The following is a 16,766-nucleotide window of genomic DNA, read 5'->3' on the forward strand; positions in this document are numbered from 1 at the left end:
TTCTCAGTTGCTTTGGTGCATTTCTCTCAACAGAATTAAACTTTGCACAACAGTTAGTTCAACCTCCACAACATGTAGGCCAATGCCTTTGGACATGAAGCAGTTGAGTAAGTACAAATATCTAAAGAATGGTCACTTTTGACTTGCTATGCATCACTATCTCCTTGCTTTTATCATGAATGTCACAATTATTGATACTTGTACGGGCTGAACAGTCATTGTCCTTACAACTAATAGTCTTCATTTAATTGATTGTGTCATTGCACTCAACATTGTTGAACATCTTGTCAAATAATTTGTACACCTATTTTTAAAACCCTATTTTAAGGAGTTTCCATGGAAATCTCCATAAATTACTTTTCTCAGGTTAACCTTATCTCACACTAATGAAAGTTGGTGTGTGTCCTGGTGACAATCGGACAATGTATGTAGTGGGTTGGGATAATGTTAGCTTCCATCACTCTGCTGTAGTCAGGCAGTGGTTTGCAGCACACGACAGGGTGCTTATGGAGTTTCTTCCTCCTTACACTCCATTCCTAAATCCAATTGAGGAGTTTTTCTCTTCCTGGAGGTGGAAGGTTTATGACAGGCATCCATGTACCCAAATGGCCCTGCTAGCAGCTATGGATGACGCTTGTGATGACATCACAGCAGAGTCCTGCAGAGGGTGGATTCGACACTCCAGAAGATACTTTCCCCGATGCATCGATAGAGCTGACATTCCCTGTGATGTTGATGAAAATATGTGGGCGGACAGACGGGAGCGTTTAGATATCAATGATTGAGGTTGAACTAACTGTTGTGCAAAGTTTGATTCCGTTGTGAGAAATGCACCAAAGCAACTGAGAAAAACTGTACCTAAAACAGGTGTAACTGTTTTATTTTTCTATGATGGACAACTATGACTCCTGCAATTTTGATCCATAAATAACAACTTGGTTTTTTGAGCGTCATTATCATGTGAGCATCACGTCGTCTACTTTATCATGCCTTGCTGAGGTGTATTACTAACTGTAGACCACTGACCCATCATTGTGAATTGTATTCTCGAGTGAGATGGCCTTCTTTGTCCAGGAGTTTGGGACACTGGTACATTTTCATTCACAAGGCCATGCTTGGACTACTACCCACCTACATGTGTTATCTCACAGAGAAGTGTAACTTCTCAGTCTGTGTGCAAACGATCAGTTGTTACTTTCTGTTCGGTTTGCTCACAAAAACAAAAGAGCCTTGGTGCACTCTGCTCTTTCGTGGGACAGTGGGACCTTCCTGGTTAAATACAGAATAAATAAATACTTACTGTAGAAATAATTTATTTCTCTTTCGCTGGCTGGGTGATCAAAATGGTTTGTTATTCAACATTATAAATAACAAAGCACCCCTTGTGGATGTTGAATTACAGTTTTTCACCATTGGTTTAGCTCATTTCTTGAAACTGAAATTACATTCTCAAACCTCAAAGATCATTTGGCAAAACACTCTTACAGTTTAGCACAACACTATAGCTTACCTGCAAAAGCTCATATCTCTGTCCACTGTCTTCACCCTCCTAATTATTTACACAATGTCGTCCGTCTGGCCACAGATTCTCGTCCACATCACAGCGGATACTTTTTCTTGTCCGTTTGCTTGGCCTTGTCTATCCATGTTCAGAGATCAGACTGGCGCTGATCAAACTCTATATCTCTGTATTTGGCAGCACACGATCATGGAAAACACCTGTGTGTGACACTCCCCGTTCGTTAGTCTAGTTTCACCTGACTGTCAGTGACTGTCATCAATGTATCAAATATTCAAAGAAATTCTTATATGGTATTCATGGTATTATGTTCTTGACCAATTCTGACAATTGAACAGACAGGAAGTTGGCTCCCTGGTTTAATTCTCATTTACGAGCTTTAAAACAAAGCTCTAGAAAACTGGAGAGAACATGACACTCTACACACCAGGAGGAGTCCTACCTATCCTGGAAAAATAGACTTGTGCTTTATAAAAAATGAGCTTCGACAAACTAGAACTGCTTATTTTTCAGCGCTAATTGAGGAGAATAAGAATAATCAAAAATTTCTTTTCAGTACAGTTGCCAAACTTACACAGAATCATAGCTCTGAACCATCTATTCCCTTAGCCCTCATCAGCAACAACTTTATGGGATTTTTCACAAGTAAAATTATTTCTATTAGAAACAAAATATTTAGCATCCTCCCAAATGCAATTTCTTCTTCCTTATTAAGTCAGGCAGTATCAGAGGTAACTGTAGAACCTCATCTGTGTTTGAACCATTTTGATCCAGTTGAGCTTTCAGAGTTATCAAAAATATAAACTTCATCTAAACCTTCAACTTGCATTTTAGATCCAATCCCAGCAGAATTATTTAAAGATTAATTTCCTCTGGTTACTGCCCCGATTCTAGATATAATCAATCTATCCTTAGTAAATGGATATGTACCACAGGATTTTAAGGTTGCTGTAATCAAACCTTTACTTAAAAAGCCTTCTCTGGATCCAGATGACCCAATGAATTATAGACCAATATCTAACCTTCCATTTTTATCCAAAGTCCTGGAGAAAATAGTGGCCATCCAAGTATGTGAGCGTTTAAAAAACTAAAGATCTGTTTGAGCAGGGGTGTCAAACTCAAACTCACACGGGGCTGAAATGAAACTCTGGGACGGAGTCGAGGGCCAAACTTAATATTTTTTGAAAAAGTGACGGCAAATTTGCACATTTTCTTTATCAACATATATGCAATTTTGAACCTTACAATTTGGAAACAAACTTATTTCTGCATTAACACTGAATGTGGAATAACCAAATTACACACGAGCAAGTCAGTTTTAAATAAAAGGCATCAGTGGTATTCATTACTTGTGGTATAATCAGCATTTTTAAAATCTATTTAGGATTTATGTTTTCTTGTTTATTCATTTTTCTTATTTTTTTATTCTCCTTTTTTTCTCCTGTAATAAGTGTCATCGCTGCTTTGACGTCTAGCTTTCCCCACTGAGGAACAATAAAGGGATTTTCTATTCTATTCATCTATCTGCAGCCTTTCCACTTCCACTTTCCACTGGCACGGGCCAACAACAAAATAAAAATATCATTTTATCTTAAATGAAAATGCAACATCTCACCTGTTAACTTTCATGTTTTGGAGCAGAAAAAGAGCATAAAACCAACATATTTAAAGCTCAGTTTGCTCCACTGGTTTACTGTGATGCTCACCTGTTCCAGCCAGATACCTGCATCATGGGGTTGATCTGAGCTGAGGAGGAGACTCCTGTTGTTTTGTTCATCTTCATCATAATAATGACAACATTAGATGACAACAGGTGCTCACTGCTCACATAGGTTTGTGCTGATGAACATGTCTGAGCAGCTTGTTTTAATATATTTTTTATATTTATCTCGCGGGCCACATAAAAATGCTCCGCGGGCCAGATGCGGCCCGCGGGCCTTGTGTCTGACATATGTGCTATATAAGGAACCCAACAAATTGCATCAAGTCACTGACTAGTGTCAGTGACTTTACAGCAATCCTCATACTAAGCAAGCATAAAGCGACAGTGGAGAGGAAAACTCCCTATTAACAGGAAGAAACCTCCAGAGAATCCTGGCTCAGTATAAGCAGCCATCCACCACGACTCACTGGGGATCGAGAAGACACACACACACACACACACACACACACACACACACACACACACACACACACACACACACACACACACACACACACACACACACACACACACACACACACACACACACACACACACACACACACACACACACACACACACACACACACACACACACACACACACACACACACACACACACACACACACACACACACACACACACACACACACAAGACAAAGTAAAGTGTCTATAGTTACACTGTGATTTCTTAGGAAATATTCTATTTGGTGAGAGATAAACTTTATTGTATTTGTCCTAGTGGATCTATAATTAAACGGATAAACTAGTAGCACATCCAACGTCAAGGAAAGCAAAAAGTTATTATCAGGAGAGGGAGAATGTTTAAGTGGTTAGCAGCAGTGTGCTAGACGATGGCCCCCTCCATGAGGCCACCACAGCTCAGCAGAACATCGTTGTCGCTTCTGGGGAGAAAAACACTTAGAGAGAAAATAAAGTTAACAGCTGAAACTGCAGAAAATAATACAGTTAAAGAGCAGATTGTAGAAGAAAGTAGTAGAGTGTGAAAAGTGGTCAGTGCATCCTCCAGCAGTCTAAGCCTATAGCAGCATAACTACAGAGATAACTCTGGATAATCAATCCTATTTAGATGGAGGCATGTTGGAGGCAGGGCAAGGGAGAGCCATCTTTACCGACTGTACACTCCACCTCCCTCTACTCCCCCACTTGTCCAGATTTAGGCTAACATCAGATTTTAACCATAGGCCCTATCAAATAAAAATGTTTTAAGCCTAGTCTTAAAATTAGACAAGGTGTCTGCCTCACGGACTAAAGCTGGGGGCTGGCTCCACAGGAGAGGAGCCTGATAACTAAAAGATCTGCCTCCCTTCCTAATTTTTGATACTCTGGGAACCACCAGTAAACCTGCAGTCTGAGAGCGAAGTGCTCAGTTAGGAACGTATGGAACAATCAGATCATTGATGTATGATGGAGCTTGATTATTAAGAGCTTTATATGTGAGAAGAAGGCTCTTAAAATCTATTCTAAATTTAACAGGTAGCCAATGTAGGGAAGCTAAGACAGGAGAGATATGATCTCTCTTTTTAATTCTCATCAGAACTCTAGCTGCACCATTTTAGACAAGCTGAAGTCTTTTAACTACATTCTGTGGACTTCCTGAGAGTAATGAATTACAGTAATCCAGTCTTGATGTAATAAATGCATGAACTAGTTTTTCGGCATCACTCCTGGAAAGGATTAATCTAATCTTAGCAATATTCCGGAGGTGGACAAAGGAAATCCTACAAACCTGTTTATCGTGGGATTTGAATGACATGTCCTGATCAAAGATAACACCAAGGTTCCTTACTTTGTACTCGGAGACTAATTTAATGCCATTCAGGTCAGGTGATTGACTAAGCAATTTCCTTTTCTGAATTTCTGAAGATGAGAACTTCAGTCTTGTCTTGATTTAAAAGCAAAAATTTTTGAGTCATCCAATTTTTTATGTCTTTAAGACAAGCCTGTAATCTAACTAACCGATTAGGTTAATCACGGTTAATGGATAGATATAACTGAGTATCATCAGCATAACAGTGGAAGTTTATCCCATGCTATCTAATGATTTTACCAATTGGGAGCATACATATAGTAAAAAGAATTGGTTCAAGCACTGAACCCTGTGGTACTCCACAAGTAACCCTGGGGTATGAGGAAGATTTGTCATGTACATTTACAAAATGAAATCTACCAGACAGGTAGGATTTAAACCAGCCTAGTGCTGTTCATTTGATCCCTACAACATGTTCAAGCCTTTCTACAAGAACATTGTGATCAACTGTGTCAAAGGCAGCACTGAGATCTAACAAGACTAGAATAGACACAAGATTCTTATCTGAGGCCATGAGAATATCATTTGTAATTCTCACTAATGCAGTTTCAGTGCTGTGATATTCTCTAAAACTAGACTGAAATTCCTCAAACAGATCTTTAGTTTTTTAAATGCTCACATACTTGGATGGCCACTATTTTCTCAAGGACTTTGGATAAAAATGGAAGGTTAGATATTGGTCTATAATTCGGTCATTTGGATCCAGAGAAGGCTTCTTAAGTAAAGGTTTGATTACAGCAACCTTAAAATCCTGTGGTACATATCCATTTACTAAGGATAGATTGATTGTATCAAGAATGGAGGCAGTAACCAGAGGAAATGCATCTTTAAATAATTTGGTTGGAATTGGATATAAAATGCAAGTTGAAGGTTTAGATGAAGTTAATATTTTTGATAACTCTGAAAGCTCAACTGGATCAAAATGGTTCAAACACAGATGAGGTTCTACAGTTACCTCTGATGCTGCCTGACTTACTGAGGAAGAAGAAATTGCATTAAGGAGGATGCTAATGATTTTGTTTCTAATAGAAATAATTTTACTTGTGAAAAATCCCATAAAGTTGTTGCTGATGAGGGCTAAGGGAATAGATGGTTCAGAGCTATGATTCTGTGCAAGTTTGACAACTGTACTGAAAAGAAATTTTGGATTATTCTTATTCTCCTCAATTAGCGCTGAAAAATAAGCAGTTCAATTTTGTCGAAGCTTATTTTTATAAAGCACAAGACTATTTTTCCAGGATAGGTAGGACTCCTCCTGGTGTGTAGAGTGTCATGTTCTCTCCAGTTTTCTAGAGTTTTGTTTTAAAGCTCGTAAATGAAAATTAAACCAGGAAGCCAACTTCCTGTCTGTTCAATTGTCAGAATTGGTCAAGAACATAATACCATGAATGGCATTAAAGAATTTCTTTGAATATTTGATACATTGATGACAGTCACTGACAGTCAGGTGAAACTAGACTAACGAACGGCGAGTGTCACACACAGGTGTTTTCCATGATCGTGTGCTGCCAAATACAGAGATATAGAGTTTGATCAGCGCCAGTCTGATCTCTGAACATGGATAGACAAGGCCAAGCAAACGGACAAGAAAAAGTATCCACTGTGATGTGGACGAGAATCTGTGGCCAGACGGACGACATCGTGTAAATAATTAGGAGGGTGAAGACAGTGGACAAGAGCAGGAGAATGAGTACAGCGACTATTGAATACGTCCTTGTTTTTTTATTTTGTGTTCATACAATTTACTGTATTACTGTAATGTACATTCGTTTTTTACATATGTATGAAACTTTCTTTGCGTGTGAATAAAAAATGATTATAATTTCCTTGGTAGTGTGAGGCTACTCTTCTCAGTTGTATATTGTCGGTCCTCTGCCATAGAGACAAAACATCTAAACATTTTGCGTGGCAGTACTCACACAATGCCAAAGGGACAATGCATTTTGGGGGCACTGACTATTCATATGAAAAAAAAATGTAGTTTTGACACTGTTTTAGGAGAGATATGAGCTTTTGCAGGTAAACCATGTTGTTGTGATTAACCATCCAGGTATATTTTGACAAAAGCACCAAGAATTATGAGAATGTCCCATCTTTGTTGAGAAATGAGCCAAAGCTATTGAGAAGGATCTTTGCCATTTTGGAGACACTGACTGTTTAAATGAGAAAGGGATTCAGATTGAAGGCTGAGTGAACAATTTTGGAAGACATATGAGCTTTTGCAGGTAAGCTATAGTGTTGTGCTAAACTGTAAGAGTGTTTTGCCAAATGATCTTTGAGGTTTGAGAATGTAATTTCTGTTTCAAGAAATGAGCTAAACCAATGGTGAAAAACTGTAATTCAACATCCACAAGGGGTGCTTTGTTATTTATAATGTTGAATAACAAACCATTTTGATCACCCAGCCAGCGAAAGAGAAATAAATGATTTCTACAGTAAGTATTTATTTATTCTGTATTTAACCAGGAAGGTCCCACTGTCCCACGAAAGAGCAGAGTGCACCAAGGCTCTTTTGTTTTTGTGAGCAAACCGAACAGAAAGTAACAACTGATCGTTTGCACACAGACTGAGAAGTTACACTTCTCTGTGAGATTACACATGTAGGTGGGTTGTAGTCCAATCATGGCCTTGTGAATGAAAATGTACCAGTGTCCCAAACTCCTGGACAAAGAAGGCCATCTCACTCGAGAATACAATTCACAATGATGGGTCAGTGGTCTACAGTTAGTAATACACCTCAGCAAGGCATGATAAAGTAGACGACGTGATGCTCACATGATAATGGCGCTCAAAAAACCAAGTTGTTATTTATGGATCAAAATTGCAGGAGTCATAGTTGTCCATCATAGAAAAATAAAACAGTTACACCTGTTTTAGGTACAGTTTTTCTCAGTTGCTTTGGTGCATTTCTCACAACGGAATCAAACTTTGCTCAACAGTTAGTTCAACCTCAATCATTGATATCTAGACGCTCCCGTCTGTCCGCCCACATATTTTCATCAACATCACAGGGAATGTCAGCTCTATCGATGCATCGGGGAAAGTATCTTCTGGAGTGTCGAATCCACCCTCTGCAGGACTCTGCTGTGATGTCATCACAAGCGTCATCCATAGCTGCTAGCAGGGCCATTTGGGTACGTGGATGCCTGTCATAAACCTTCCACCTCCAGGAAGAGAAAAACTCCTCAATTGTATTTAGGAATGGAGTGTAAGGAGGAAGAAACTCCATAAGCACCCTGTCGTGTGCTGCAAACCACTGCCTGACTACAGCAGAGTGATGGAAGCTAACATTATCCCAACCCACTACATACATTGTCCGATTGTCACCAGGACACACACCAACTTTCATTAGTGTGAGATAAGGTTCACCTGAGAAAAGTAATTTATGGAGATTTCCATGGAAACTCCTTAAAAATAGGGTTTTAAAAATAGGTGTACAAATTATTTGACAAGATGTTCAACAATGTTGAGTGCAATGACACAATCAATTAAATGAAGACTATTAGTTGTAAGGACAATGACTGTTCAGCCCGTACAAGTGTCAATAATTGTGACATTCATGATAAAAGCAAGGAGATAGTGATGCATAGCAAGTCAAAAGTGACCATTCTTTAGATATTTGTACTTACTCAACTGCTTCATGTCCAAAGGCATTGGCCTACATGTTGTGGAGGTTGAACTAACTGTTGTGCAAAGTTTAATTCTGTTGAGAGAAATGCACCAAAGCAACTGAGAAAAACTGTAATCATCTTGACAGCTGGTTTCCTGATGGACAGATTTGGTTATGATAACTTTTTACCTAACAGTTGAACAGATTAGACAATGAAGAGTAAAAATCTCTGTTTACATCTTAGAATAAACAAAGTTAAAGACTCTCAAACACAAAAAACAAATGGCTGAAGTCACATAAAGTACAGTTTATTTACCACAGATATTCATGTACTCTGATTTTAGATTATTTATTTAAAAAAACAAAATCCAGTTATTTAACAGAAAAAATAAACAATTACAATGTTTCTACAATCACACAAACACTTCACTTGAGTCCTTAAAGAATTCAATAAATGTTAATTTATCAGTTAATGCAGAAACCCATAAAGAGTTCCATCAAAGCAGCAGATGAATAATAACTGTAGCACTTAACTTGATGTTGGTGAAGGGTGAAAGCACATTTATCATCTGTTTAATTCATCTAAACAAGAGCAATATGAATAAATCCATCTGCAAGTGAATGACATCATCCTAACTTCTCTGGTTCAACATCATCTCTGAATAACTGCAAAAAGAACAAACCATAAGTGTGTGTGTGCGTGTGTGTGTGGTGTGTGTGTGTGTGTGTGTGTGTTTACTCCATGTTTAGTGCAGAAATAATCACCTTTGGGTTCTGAATATTATGAAATATGAAAATCTCCTGAAAACAATAAAACATATAAGAAAACGTTTTAGTAAAACCATTTTGTTTTGTTTTATCACACACACACACACACACACACACAGGTTTTATCACACACACACACACACACACACACACACACACACACACACCACCGACTACAAAAGGCATTAATATTCTGATTAAATATTTACATAATCCAATGAGAACTTTTACTGTAGCATTAAGACTGCTATAATCTGAGCACTTTATCCACCTCCATGCTGGCTGGATTAGGTTGGACTTCTCTGCCAGAAAGTGACCAGATATGGAGGACATGTGAGGACTCTGTCTCCCGGCTCGTTTCCTTGGATGACAGCTTGAACGCAGAATAATGAGGTCTCCGTGTTCGGCGAGCTGATAAACTGTGTGACTTTGTAAAGGAGGCCGCAGCTCTCTGCGATGGTTGTGGGGCTGTTGTGAACGTGCAGCGTTGTGGTGGCCGACCCTGTGGTTTTAACTTCCAGTGGTTGGTTTCCCAGCGCAGATACATCCACAGGCAGCACCACGTATGCATTCAGAAACCTCTCTCCAATCTTACACTTGAACTCAGTGGACCAGCAGTATTCTCCAGGCTCTCCTGACAAAACAAATAAGTCCATGAAAACAGGATCACAAGAACAGCTCTTAAAACCGAAAGATGTTGGTTTAGTTTAATATTGATTGATGAAAATGATTTAAATGCTGTTGTTTATTTTCTTTTTTTAAGGGAAAGTGGTCAAAGTGATGTGTTTTATCTGTAAACTAGTTAAAAATCAGTTTGTCAGGTGAAATTATAGCAGATTATTAAAAGTGATGGATTGAGAGACATCACTTCCATGTCTGATAATCTACATCATTGTCTTATTTACCAGTATTATTATCTTATTTTTGCTGTAAAACATTTCTTACCTTCTCTAGAGTCTCTAATCTGAATGTTGTGGTTGTCCTGAAGCTGGATTTTTTTGATGTAAGTCATTGAGCTGCACTCTACCAAACAGTCCGTGGGTTTCTCCATGGTGTTCAGCTCCAAAGGTGTTTCTTTCTCCAAGCATTCAATTGTCCCTTCAGCTGTCAGAAGTGGGGACAGGAGGACGACACACACCCATACGCTGAAGCATCCTGACATTCTGCCCAGTAATGGTGGACAAAAACTAAAAGAATATATCTTTTGGTAAAACTCAGTGACAGACCCAGATCTTTAAACGTTGTGAGGATGATGAGTTAAACAGCAGAATCCGAGCACCGGTGGAAACATCAAGAGCTGATCTGAAGCATCCAGCGTGTTGCTCGTCCCCTCAGAGGCACCTGGTCATGTGGAGAACATTCCTTCATCTAGCCCCCTCCCTCTTGGCTGAACATCACCAGCTCTGCTGCTCTGGCAGCAAATGAAAACTGGCTGACTTAAGGAACACGTTTCAACCTTTCAAAATAAGATCTAAACTAAAAAGTTTTGTTCAATAAAAACATCATTTTATTTCATGCATTTTTATTTATGAGAACAAAAAGTAAAATCACAGATTTGGTACAAATGATTATGATGATAAAAGAGTTAAATCTACTGATTCAGCTGAGTACTAGTACACATGAGAAAAACACGTTAATACTTCAATTTGGAGGTAACATAGTAAAAACTTGAATAGTACACACAAAAAGACTCTAATGCATTAAAATTTACTAATGAGAACTTTCCCCACAAACAAACATTTGTTCTAAATTAAAAAACAAACAAGGAAAATAATTATTTAGCAAACAAAGTCAAAGTTTTGTGTTCAAGCAGCAGATTAGATAAAGGAACCAAAGAGAGACTAAAAATGTTTTTTTGCTTAAATAATAACAGGTAACTTCCGAGGTGTGTGTCCTCCACATATGCCCTAGCTTCATAATAATAATGCGCCGACCTTCAGCACTCTGGCCTGCACACGCCGATATGTTCCGTATTTGATCATTTTTAACGGTGTTGGTGGAATCTGAAGGTGAGTCATTCTGGAAGATTGTAATTAACACCCTGTCTCATGCAGGCGTTCTGACGTTGTAAACCTCACACTCAGAACATTGTGGATGTAACAAAATAAATCAAGAAATGATTCCCATTCAGGCTATCAACAGCGCGCTGAAGATCTGAAGTTCAGAGTGCTTCTGTCAGAGGTCAGACGTGTTCCAGCGGAACCACGGCTCACGGGTGCACAAGTGAGCACATCTGGGCTGGGCAGAAGTCATTTTACAACATTGGTTTAAATAGCGCCAATAACAAGATGCGGTGACTTGAGCGGCTCATGGAGCTGTGCCGCACACACACACACACACACACACACACACACACACACACACACACACACACACACACACACACACACACACACACACACACATACACACACACACACACACACTCACACAGAGATTCAATAAGTGCGCACGTTGCGCAAACTCCAGCGCGCCGTCAGACTGAAGACAGAAATGAGCGCAGCCTCCTCTGTGATCAAAACTTTTAAGAGATTTTATAACAACATTTTTCACTCAAGGTCAAATTAAGATATTAGTTTCTATTTTGGGATGACGTATTAAAGTCAGGTCCGCTCCAGCCAGTGGCTCCGAACCTGAACTCATATTACTGCAGCATTTGTTGTTCCAGTCCACATGGCAGCGGATCGCAGATTCAGCCACACCATAAAACAGCAATAAGTCGGTCTGAGGCAAAAGTGAACCTCATGGCTATATCTTTTCCATATTTTCTCCTATAGACATTTGATTACGCACAAGTAGGTGATCAGCTCAAGTTTACGCAGAGCAGAAGGAAAGAGAGCGCTCTGGCCACACAGGTTAAACATTCCTACTTTAAGAAAACTGTTAAATTGCATTCTTTATGTGCTACCTGGGCACTCTAAATATTTATTTAAAATTAAATCAAAGGAAATTGTAATAGTATCGAATGTTTATTAATTACTATTTAAAAAATGAAAGTGATGGGGAAAAAGGTCGATCATATTTTTTTTTAACCCTGTCTGTTTAGCTTGACGTCTGATTATATACATATATATATATATAGCCATGTGGGGGCTGGGGGGTGCGTCGACATGGTCGGGACATAGAAGGGGGTGTGCGGCTATATAAGTTTGGGAACCACTGATCTAGACGATATATTGATCTTCTCACAGAATCAGGAACAACACATCCAGCACGTGATAGCAGTATTACAATGGTTGCTGGAGAACCGACTAGGTAGAAGTGTGAGTTTCATGTTTCCACTGTCAAATTCCTGGGCTTTATCATTGAGAGCGGGCGGTTGAAGGCAGATCCAGAGAAGGTTCAGGCAGTCACTGAATGGCCCACACCCACCACCAGAAAGCAACTTCAGAGATTCCTTGGTTTTTCTAATTTCTGTCGCTGTTTCATCAGAAACTGCAGTCAGACTGCAGCTCCTTTAACCAGCCTCACATCTATAAACAAACCTTTTGTGTGGTCTTCCGAAGCTGAGTCTGCCTTCAGGGAACTCAAGAGCAAGTTCACCAATGCCCCGGTTCTACACCGTCCTGACCCGCAGCACCAGTTCATCCTGGAGGACGATGCCTCTGACACCGGGGTTGGATCTGTACTTTCACGAGTGGCTGAAAGGGATAAAAAGCTCCATCCTTGCGCATTCTTTTCCCGTCGTTTAACCCCAGCGGAGAGCAGGTACGACGTAGGAGATCGCGAGTTACTGGCTGTTAAATTGGTCATCGAAGAGTGGAGGCATTGGTTAGAGGGAGCCGAGAACCCCTTCATCATATGGACAGATCATGAGAACCTGATTTACCTAAAAGAGGCTAAACAGTTGAACCCCTGTCAGTACCGCTGGTCCCTTTTCTTTTCTCAGTTTAATTTTCAACTTTTCTATCGTCCAGGTTCCAAAAATACAAAACCCGATTCCCTCTCCAGGCAATATGCCTCAGATCTGGAGGTCGAACCAGCCACAATTCTTCCTCCAAACTGTGTCGTAGGTGGAGTCATGTGGGAGATAAGAGACCTAGTCTTGGAGGGTCTCAAGACCGACCCCGGACCCAACAATGGCCCCCCGGGTAGATTGTTCGTACCCCAACCACTGAGGAGCAAGGTAATCCACTGGGCGCACACGGGCAGATTTTCCCTTCATCCAGGGGTGGGTAGAACGGTGGCTCTCCTTAAGCGATCGTTTTGGTGGCCGTCCATGTACAGAGATACCAAAGACTATGTGTCTGGATGTCATACATGCTCTCAACAGAAGGGGGACCATCATCCTCCAGCGGGGCTTTTGCAGCCCCTTCCCATTCCCTCTCGTCCCTGGTCCCATATCGCCCTGGATTTTGTTTGTGGTCTCCCCAATTCACACGGTTTCACGGTTATCCTCACTATTATCGATCGTTTCTCCAAAGCATGTCGCCTTGTCCTTCTTAAGTCTCTCCCCTCCTCTGCAGGCACAGCGCAGCTCCTGGTAAAACACGTCTTTCACCTCCATGGAATCCCTGAGGAAATCCTGTCCGACCGTGGTCCACAGTTCGTTTCTCTTGTATGGAAGGAGTTCGCAGAGACCCTTGGAGCTCAGGTGGCACTCACCTCTGGACACCATCCACAAACTAACGGACAATGCGAGTGTATGAACCAGGAGCTCGGAGCCATTCTTGCTCTGTGTCTGCTCGTCACATCCTTCCTCCTGGAGCACTCATCTACCCTGGGTTGAATACGCACACAACAGCCACGTCTCCACAGCTACAGGTCAGTCGCCTTTTGAATCCTCCCTTGGCTATCAACCCTCGCTCTTTCCCCAGCAATCCCCGGTGTCATCCTCCATTCCCCATTTCCTCCGTGGGGCTCGAAGAGCCTGGATCTCCACCAGAGCAGCCCTCGACCGCATGGCCAGGCGAAACAAGCAACTGGTGGATCGCTGGCGGCGCCCGGCACCCGTCTACTCACCTGGACAGACTGTGTGGTTGTCCTCCAAGGACATACCACTTAAGGCCTCCACCGGCAAGCTGTCCCCACGGTTTATCAGTCCTTTTAAAATCCTGGATGTTCCCTCTTCTACCACCGTTCGTCTGGACCTTCCCTCTTCCCTCCATGTCCACCCTGTGTTCCATGTTTCCCTGATCAAACCTGTCATCTCTAGTCCCCTCTGTCCTTCTCCTCCTCCTCCGCCTGCTTGCCTCTACAAGGGAGGTCTCGTGTATTCAGTCAACAGGATCCTGGGCTCTCGTCGTCGGGGGCGTGGAGTTCAGTACCTCGTTGACTGGGAGGGTTACGGACCCGAAGAACGTTCCTGGGTGCCTGGTTCCTTCATCGAGGATTCGTCCCTTATCCGGGAGTTCAAAGCTGCTTCGGCTAGGATGCCAGGGGGCGTCCGTTGGGGGGGTGGGGGTGGGGGGGGGGGTGTCATGAGCCGGGGTGAGTACTCTGCCCATCATTCACCATCTTTGAGTTTTTTGTTTGCAGGAGAGGGAGTGCAGCTTATCCTCATCAGCCTGATCAGCGGGTCGGTTTTAAAAGGAGGATTGTTATCCTGACTCGACGTCGGATGATTAACTAGTGACTGGTAGTCTCTAGCCCTTCGTAACCTCTAGAACCTCGATTTGACTCTTGTGAATTTTTGAACTCGTTTTAACTTTGAACTCGTTTTTGGATTACTACCCTCAGGTTTTGCTTCACCTCTGGATCCTCCTCCGTCTTGGAAAAGAAAGGATTATTCTCCGGTTCGCTGTCTGGACTCCTAACTCCGCTCAGCCGTCCCGCTCTCCACCGTGATCACGCCCCCTGTCCGCTTCCTCCTCATCATCATCATCTTCCACTCCACTCACCCACTTGGACCGTTGGTATTTCTGCCCTGGATATCACCCCGGCTCATTCTCCCTCCATATTCATCCAGAACTTCCGCATCGTAAGTCCTGCCTACAAACATTCACTCTGGACTACAATTCCCAGTACTCAACTCTGTTTCCCTCTAGACGCCGCTTCCTGTTCCCCCATCCGCTGGATCTCCAGTGCGCCCTTAGTTCTGCTCGTCATTAATAAAGAAGTATTGTTTACTTTTTACCTCGCCTCCGATTCTGATTCTGTATGTCTTGGGTTAGGCACTTACCCCCGAACGTGACATGTGTGACCAGTTCAGACGGTTTTTAGAGTCACCATTAGCATAAATACGACGGACACGAAGTAAAGGTCATTTTAGTGGGTCAAAACGTGATTGACAATGATTACGTTTGATTAACAATGATTACAGTAGGCACGGAAGATATTCAGATCCCCATTAATTTTTCACTCTTTGTGAAACCAGCTGCAGATCATCCAGCATGCCATATCGTAGCCATATCACCCCGGACCTGGCACATCTCCATCTCCACGCTGTATTTTAAATGTGCTATATGAATTAAGTGGTATGGTATTGTATGTTGCAGCCATTTTGCTAAAATCAATTAAATTAAACTTTTTCCTCATTAATGTACACACAGAAGCCCATATTGACAGAAAAACACAGAATTTTAGAAATTTATGCAGATTTATTTAAAAATAAAAACTGAAACATCCCATAGTCCTAAGTATTCAGACCCTTTGCTGTAAACTCATTTATTTAACTCAGGTGCTTTCCATTTCTTCTGATCATCCTTGAGATAGTCCTACACCTTCATTGGAATCCAGCTGTGTTTGCACTTACTGGACTTGACTGGCAAAGCCACACACCTGTCTATATAAGACCTTACAGCTCACAATGCATGTCAGAGCAAATGAGAATCAAAGAAACTGCCTGAAGAGTTCAGAGACAGAACCGTGGCCAGGCACAGATTTGGTCACGGTTCCAAAAAATATCTTCTGCACTTAAGGTTCCTAAGAGCACAGTGGCCTCCGTAATCCCTAAATGGAAGATGTTTGGGACGACCAGAACCCTTCCTAGAGCAGGCCGTCCGGCCAAACTGAGCAACTTAATTTGTAAGTGGTAAGTTTAAATTTGAAGGAATCTGAAGGGTTGGTTTATAAAAGCTGTAGTAACCGCTTGTCTCCAGTAGAGGGCGGACAAAGTTAACCAGGACTGCGACCTCATGTTTCCATCAGGTTTCCAGCTGACCTACTTAAAACATATAAACCCGTAATAAACAGAGTATGTGGCCATAAGCCAAATTAAATGACAATTTACAAGTAATTAACTTAAAAGATTATTTAGACAAGGAACAAAACAGGAAAAATGTTTTGAATTTTATATGGTGTAACTGGCCACACACTATATTGTGTGTGTGTGTGTGTGTGTGTGTGTGTGTGTGTGTGTGTGTGTGTGTGTGTGTGTGTGTTAGATGTAGTTGG

At 41.3% G+C, this 16,766-nt stretch overlaps 1 protein-coding gene across 1 annotated transcript in view; it reads left to right on the plus strand.

Annotated features, from left to right (window-relative positions):
- Positions 1 to 16,766, plus strand: part of LOC107373312 (homeodomain-interacting protein kinase 4-like) — a 745,746-nt gene that overhangs the window by 53,887 nt on the left and 675,093 nt on the right. The gene's annotated exons all lie outside the window — the stretch shown is intronic.

Source organism: Nothobranchius furzeri, chromosome 6, assembly GCF_043380555.1.
Source record: "Nothobranchius furzeri strain GRZ-AD chromosome 6, NfurGRZ-RIMD1, whole genome shotgun sequence".
NCBI lineage: Eukaryota > Metazoa > Chordata > Actinopteri > Cyprinodontiformes > Nothobranchiidae > Nothobranchius > Nothobranchius furzeri.